This window comes from Esox lucius, chromosome 25, assembly GCF_011004845.1.
Source record: "Esox lucius isolate fEsoLuc1 chromosome 25, fEsoLuc1.pri, whole genome shotgun sequence".
NCBI lineage: Eukaryota > Metazoa > Chordata > Actinopteri > Esociformes > Esocidae > Esox > Esox lucius.
In genome coordinates this window covers 14,517,721-14,525,759 of record NC_047593.1, presented here as the reverse complement: position 1 = coordinate 14,525,759, position 8,039 = coordinate 14,517,721, and positions in this window count along the sequence as shown.

Sequence of the window (8,039 nt, the reverse complement as noted above, 5' to 3'; positions counted from 1 at the left end):
ACTAATGCAAAAGCACGCAGCAGGCCAAATCTCACTTACTCTTTATTTCTCACACTGTACACACACACAGACATACATACACAGACACACATGCTACTCAGTGTCAGTGGGAATAACAAAGGGAAGGCGGTGATGTATATTTCAGTTGAACCAAGTACTTGTTAGCCTTGCTAAATAATATAGCATTCTTATTGTTTTCATAGAGGAGGTTTATTTTTTTAACTGTAATAATATATGGGAGAGAACTACGGTAGTAGAAAGGGCTTTTACATTAAGCATGTAAATCCAAGTCATTTTATTTTAAAGTTTAGTTTCCACGTTCCTCACAGTTTTTTTGGAGGGGCGGCCGGTTGAAAGACACTCGAGGTCTACTGCAGGTTTAATACATATCGAAGGCTACTGCATGTCTACACCTGCATAGAATAGTTTGGATCCAAACGTTGAGAATGAACACCACATTTTGTCTGCATTTCCTTCCCGCAGTGTCTCTGCATCTTTCACACTGAACTGTGCCCGTAATGGCTGCCTTTTGATCTTCGTTTGGGATAAGATCAGGAAGCCACCAGCTCTTTGGAGGTGAGGCTTCTTCTACGTAGATCAGGAGGAAGATATCCTGGCACCAGACGTTCAGATAAGACAGGAGATACGATGACATTTGTCAAATCCCAACTTTTGATCCACCTTTTGAGGAAAGGAAACATCCGAGGGTCCTTAACCAGGGAGCGGCGTGCCAGAGGCCGTGCTCGTCTCAAAGAGATCTTAAATGTCCTCGGCGAGGCCAAACGACAATTAAAGACAGGCTATAATTATGTGGAGCCCATCGATGTGTCGTTGCTCTTTAGAAGACTGTGTGAAACGCATCACATAAACATCCCCTCCTCTACATGATCAGGACCGGTTCTCTTGATATGGTGCCATTGCAAATTCCCTGATACCATATTAATGCCGGCTGAACTACGGCCAGGGAAGTGTGACGTCTCTGACGGCAGACGGGCCTAGAGCGGCCTCTCACATCTTCTGCTCTTTTATCTTTTTTAAGTGCCTGCCCCAGAAAAAAAAAAGAAGAAAAATGTTTTGTTTTTGCAATGATATTTTTATATTCTTTTTTTTTTTTCTCGAGTTCCCGTTCTGAGCTCAGAGGTTAGAAATGTTCAGGGTTTTCAGTTCCACTTTCTTATCTCCACTGCTGTTTTTTTTTCTCTGACACTTCAGTGACAGCAGTTGCTAAATTCTCACCAGTTTTCGATTCTACCTGGTCTGTAGTGCGTCAAATGGAACTCGTGCTGTTAAGTCAATACTATAATTTTAGCACTTAATGTGAAATTTGCATTGTAGCTGCTGAGACGGCATGGTGTGAATAAAATAGAGTAACCGTTTTCATTATTTAAGTAGTTACACAAACAAAGTTATTTAAGTTCTCTACAATTGTTTTTATGGCTGTATGTGACAATTTGTATTTTGATCATGTATTGTAAATAAAACCTAGGGCTATCTTTGTTTTCTTTTCAGAAATATCAATATGTCTATTAAAGTTTATAGCATGTCTGAAAGGTTCTTGTCGCCGAGTCTGTTTTATGATCGTGATGATGTCGCCTGGAGCAGAACGCGTGTCTTCTTGAAAGACAACCCATAGAAACAGCGTCACAGAACCCTTTTGTTTTATTTCCATGCGACTGACAACTCCTGCTCATTGAGGAAAGGAAATAACGGGTTGTTGCAGTGTGATTACAAACGGAGACAGACTGAGCCCTCATTTCACCTTAAATGTAAGGTTTGATCCCGACACACAGAAGCAGTCTATGGCAGATAGTCCGGTTGGCCTCAGAGGTCTGCAGCCAAGAGTTTAAGACACGCACACATCCTGTTGAGCCCGACGTTCCCACTGTTCTCTGAATCAAAAAAAGGAAAAATTCCGTTTCGTGCACGTTACACACCACATTTCCACCATCACATAAGTTCCTCGCCCGAGCTAGGACAGAGACAGAGGGAGGTTTAGAAAATGTTTGGCGGAAAAGCAGTCCGAGGGCCAACGTGGATCACAGCCCAAGGTTTTCCCCAACGTTTGCGTGAATGGAAAAGCCTGCAAGCGAAGCTGCCTGCTGAGGAAGTGAAGGGGAGGAAAAGATATGCATATTACAGTATGTCTCTGATAGACACGAGCACAGGAACATATTCACTGAGTGCCTCACAATGGCTGTACAGTGCGGCTTTTCAAGCCTTGTCTCGTCAAATAGTTTTTTTGGGGGGGGTATGTGAATGTACATTTCATAAAGGACCTTTAGGATATGCCTGCGACAGACAAAACGCACAAAGCCCCGAAGCTCAGATCTAAACGTTAATCACACACACACACACTCAGTCAGACACACACGCTGAAGAAACAGCCATGGCTGATGGCATTATTAATTTCCTTCTGAAAATATCAATCAGGCTCCCCTGGTTGTAATGATAGCGCGGGACGACCACCCACCCTCACCACACACGTCCTCCCAGCCAGCTACTTCCATATTTACTGTAAGGCAATACTAAGTGCCTGTGCATTGTTTAGAGCCAATCAGAATTGCGTTAAGTGGAACTGGGCAAATTGTGATTCAAGGTCCAAGCAGCTACAAGGCAGCATATATTTTAGTTTATACACTATCTGTGGCATGAATCATGAATTTTCATTTGGAATAGTTTTCTTTTTCCCCCTCCCATAGGGTACTGGCCAGCCTATCTGTCATAAACAGTGTAACCCAGCACTTCGAATAAACATGAGGAGTCTGTATACTAAATATTTGTAGGACCAAGATGGCTGGAAGTGCATTTTATAAAATTGTATACATGAGCTGAAGAGTTAGCCCAACCAAATACTGTGGGGTGACAGACGGAGGGAGACGGACAGAGAGAGATCGACACAACAATTCCGTCTTTGATTTGAAAGGGGACATTTCTAAAAACATCTTAAGAGGATTTCTTCCCAAAATGCTTCATCCGTTTTCAGAAAATCTTGGTAAATTAGCTTTTATTGTGTAAAACTGGAGTCTTTAGTTGTTACAAATACTAACTGATTCTTACAGAATAAAACAGATAATGGACTCATACACTATCAGAACTCCAAATATCATAACAACAAAATTTTCAAACAATGAACATTTCTTGGATGTCACCGTCATGGCCTTTCATAGGGCTGTCAGGTCAATCTGGAAGCATGGCGGTGGTAGCGTGGCGGTGGAAGCGTGGCGGTGGTAGCGTGGCGGAGGAAACGTGGCGGAGGAAACGTGGCGGCGGTAGCGTGGCGGCGGTAGCGTGGCGGCGGAAGCGTGGCGGAGGTAGCGTGGCGGCGGTAGCGTGGCGGCGGAAGCGTGGCGGAGGTAGCGTGGCGGCGGTAGCGTGGCGGCGGAAACGTGGCGGCGGTAGCGTGGCGGCGGTAGCGTGGCGGCGGTAGCGTGGCGGAGGTAGCGTGGCGGAGGTAGCGTGGCGGCGGAAACGTGGCGGCGGTAGCGTGGCGGCGGTAGCGTGGCGGCGGTAGCGTGGCGGAGGTAGCGTGGCGGCGGAAACGTGGCGGCGGTAGCGTGGCGGCGGTAGCGTGGCGGCGGTAGCGTGGCGGTGGAAGCGTGGCGGAGGTAGCGTCGTGGTGGAAACGTGGCGGTGGTGGAAGATGCTTTGGTGTCTCAGGACCCAAAAAATTTACCATAATTAAAGTGCACTTCATCTGATTTTATTTTTGTAGAACTGCACAAATGAAAATAAATAAATAAAACGTTTTGTAAACGTATTCGAAGCCACTCAAAAACCTGACCTCAGCCTGTCGTTACCGTATTAGCAGGCGTGACTGAAATGGACCTGGCGGACCATGTTTGCCCAGACCACACAGGGTTAATAAGTCAAAGTGGCCTCTGTGAAGGGAATTCAAATTACATACGCTTGGAAATGACTACTGATATTCCCCCATATGTCATACTAACTCCCCGGCACAACCGCAGACTGACGGCCAATCAGGTCTAGCCGTCGGCACAGTGGCCGTCAGTGACACTGTATTGGAAGGCGGGGCGGCCCGGGATACGTGATCGTCGTGACATCTGCTCCGGCCCGACTTGACATCTGAGAGAAACATCTGTCGGACCCTGCAGCCTGAACCATGGCTTCCACCGTGATCTAACAGACCAGTTCCATTCGACAAACACTGCATCGCTGGCAGCTGAATGACACGGCGCGGTGGCTACGCTATGCGGCGCTAATCAGTCTGCTGTCTATGTCGCATCCTATGTCACACGTGTCATGAGAGGTATTAGCACAGCCGCACGACTTATTATCCACAGTGCATCGCTCTCATTGGTCCAGTATTCCCGTTACTCTATAACCCTGACTGAAACCCCCACTCCCCTCCCCACCGCCTTATAACAACATTGACTTATGTGCAAGAGCTGGATTTGGCTTGCGTAAACATCGATGGTGGTTTCCATGTGTGTCAATCCCACTGCCTGTGTGTCTACTTTTGTCACGCCCGTAATGGCGCGGCGTGTTCAATTACCTCATGTGTTTACACGGCTGACTCAGTGAGCACTACTGGTGTGGTGCGTGACCGACCCAGGCAGCTGAACTCTCATATTCCCCGGGCCTGCTGACTGACGGGCGTCCCCGCCCCAAACATTTACCCCGAGCCCTTATCGGGTATCAAAACAAAGAACCGGTCACCGTACGTTGGGTTTGATTACCAACCGATTTGTTTTCCCGAAACGCGTCTCCGTCTCGCCTTCAGCCAAGGAAGATGGGCTGTCCTCCTCTCGACTGAAATGATCTCGCCCTCCCTCCTCCCTCGCTCTCTGCCTCTCTATCACTTTCTCTTGTCCTCCCGGTCCCTCCCTCATTCCGGATCCAGAACCAGACCCATGAAATGATGCAATTAAGGGCCCCACTGGGGCGCAATCTGTCATGTAAACACGCCCAAATAAAAAAACACGATAGAAAGAGAGAGCAGGCCCAGAGAGACAGGTAGGGATGATACAGGTAGGGATGATACAGGTAGGGATGATCCAGGTTGGAGATGGATGAGGGAGGGGCTAGAAAAGGGGATGTAGCTGTGGCTGTACATTTTAATTGAGACAAAACTTGTCAGCTCACACACCACTGGAAGAACACAAGAGCGGTGCAGCGAGACTCCCCTCTGGGCGCGCTTGTGTATATGTGTGTTTGTCTTTGTGTCTCTGAAAGACTACACATCTCTTTGTGTGTTTGTGTGTGTGTGTGTGTGTGTGTGTGCGTGCGTTCGTCTTTCCCCCGTCTGTCTATGCGATCCTCTGCGGGGCTAGGTAAACAATTCCTGAGGACTGGAATGGACCACCTAGGCACAAGTTTCCACGTTGAGGTAGGCTTTTCAAAACGAACGCAAAGAAATGTTCCCAAACACATTAAAAGGAGTTATGCAAATGGTTCATGCCAGCACTCCTCTGCAGTATTGTTGTGGCGGCCTGTATACACTGGGGATCGTCTCCAGGCCGCTCTGTTTGCCTTCGCCTCTTAATCTGCCGGTCTCATCGGAGCTTACGTCAATACGAGCCAACCCTGCTACATCCACAGCAGCCCCAACGCTAACACTGGAGCTCCGGGGTCAAGCACCGAGCCTCGAGTGCCTCTGTGTGTGCGCGTGCGCGGCACTTCAGCGGCACGCACACACACCGAAACCCGAGAGGGGTCAGTAGGTCGACGTGCCGTCCACTCCTGTACCACCTACGTTACCACGGGCCCTGTGTGGTTTCATACGTATATGCAGTTTAAACAGTGGCTTGCACAACTCTGGGCTGGGTGCTTGGGTCCAGCTCATCCATCCATCGTCTGTCCATCTACCTATTAGTCCTTTAATCCTTTTTGCAGCACAATATCAGTGTTTGTTGTAGCCTGTCATAAAGCTAGTGTGTGTGTGTGTGTGTGTGTGTGTGCCAATGTGAATGTGCACTGTTTACAAATCACACCGTCACATCCTAGGTGGAAAGAAACCTCCTGGCTTCAACCACTCATCCGTCCACCAGTCGCAGCTTCCTAAACCCCTGATCCACAACTGCGTGCTCCTTGGGAATTCATAACACGTTTGAAAGAAATCTCATTAGCAACATTCCAGAAAGAGAATGTTACAGAGAGCGCACTGAATTTCTCTCTCTCTCCCTCTCACACACACACACACGCGCACACACACACCGGTCTCTCCACGCTCATTCTCCCCATTTACTCTCTCCAATCGCATCCACGTTATGTAAAGTCCAGAATTCAGGCGGGGACATTTCCTACGACCCCCGTTTTGCGTGGTTTGGTGTTTCCGCCTCAACGGCACCGTTGCGTTCTCCTCCACGGCTAAAAGGACTAATCTGTGGTTAGAAACAGCCTGTGCCGTTGTGCGCCTCTAATCTCCTCCCAGGCTCTGTGTCCAATGGCTGTTCCTCAGTGCCGTCCCTGCTGTCTCTCTGTCCCTGGCGTCCCCTGTCCGGTCCAAGCCAAGCCAAGAGGCAGAGATGCTTGGCTGGAGGGAACATGGTTAAATGGACAGGTTGGGAGGAACAAGGGAGGAGGAGGCGGCGGTGAGAGAGTGAGAGAGGCTCCCTCTAGTGAAGTATTCCCTCACGGCAGGCTCGAGGCGAGCACATGCGCGCCTGTTTTCACGGATCGAATGAGGACCAGATGTCCTCACAAGGATACTAAAACAGGCGTCTGCAGTTATTAGGACCTCAGGTTTAGAGATTTAGGGTCAGACGTACGACTGGGGTTAGTATATGGGTTTACTTCAGGTTTAAGCATTACGGGTTATGTTTAGAGATTAGGTTACGGTTAGGATGTTTTCTGGCTCCCATAACGATAGAAATACACAACTGTGTGTGTGTGTGTGTGTGTGTGTGTGTGACCACAGTGATGGATGGAGTGAGAGACTTCCTGCTCTCCGCTCCTTTCATCTACCCTGGGATCTGTCATTCTGTCCCACCTCCCTCCCTCCCTCCCTCCCTGCTGCTCTCCAGGCCCTTGCAGGTGTACCTCCAGACTGGTGATGTTACCCCTGACCTATGACCTATGCCCTATCCCACCTGAGAGCACCCCATATGTGCTCTGACCCCAGCCTGTCTGTCAAACTGCTGGGTCGCCTGCTAAAAGCATTAGGGACCAGTCTAGAAGCTGACTGGCACTAAGACTCTCTCTGTGATATTCAGGGAAAATGAGGAATTCCTTGTAGTTTTAGGACCTGGACTATAGGTGACAATGGTATAAAATCTGGACTACAGGAGACAGTGGTATAGGACTTAGACTATAGGAGACAGTGGTATAAGACCTGGACTATAGAAGACAGTGGTATAAGACCTGGACTATAGAAGACAGTGGTATAGGACCTGGACTATAGGAGACTGGTATAGGACCTGGACTATAGGAGTCAGTGATATAGGACCTGGACTATAGGAGACAGTGATATAGGACCTGGACTATAGGAGACAGTGATATAGGACCTGGACTATAGGAGTCAGTAATATAGGACCTGGACTACAGGAAACAGTGGTATAGGACCTGGACTACAGGAGACAGTGGTATAGGAACTGGACTATAAGAGACAGTGGAATAGGACCTGGACTACAGGAGACTGGTATAAGACCTGGAGTATAGGAGACAGTGATATAGGACCTGGACTATAGGAGACAGTGATATAGGACCTGGACTATAGGAGACAAAGAGATAAAAGATCATTCATCTTTGTTTCTAAAGCAGACAGAAGGTGGCAGTCCTCCCTCATTGGCCAGGTTGATTCTAAACCACATTGACCTTACACTGTCTCTAGACTGCATCTACCACCTAGACTGCATCTAGATGTTTCAGTTAGAACAACCTCACACTACTACCATGATACCATGATGAATGTTTCAGTTAGAACAACCTCACATTACTACCACAGATGTTTCAGTTAGAACAACCTCACATTACTACCATAGATGTTTCAGTAAGAACAACCTCACACTACTACCATAGATGTTTCAGTTAGAACAACCTCACATTACTACCACAGATGTTTCAGTTAGAACAACCTCACA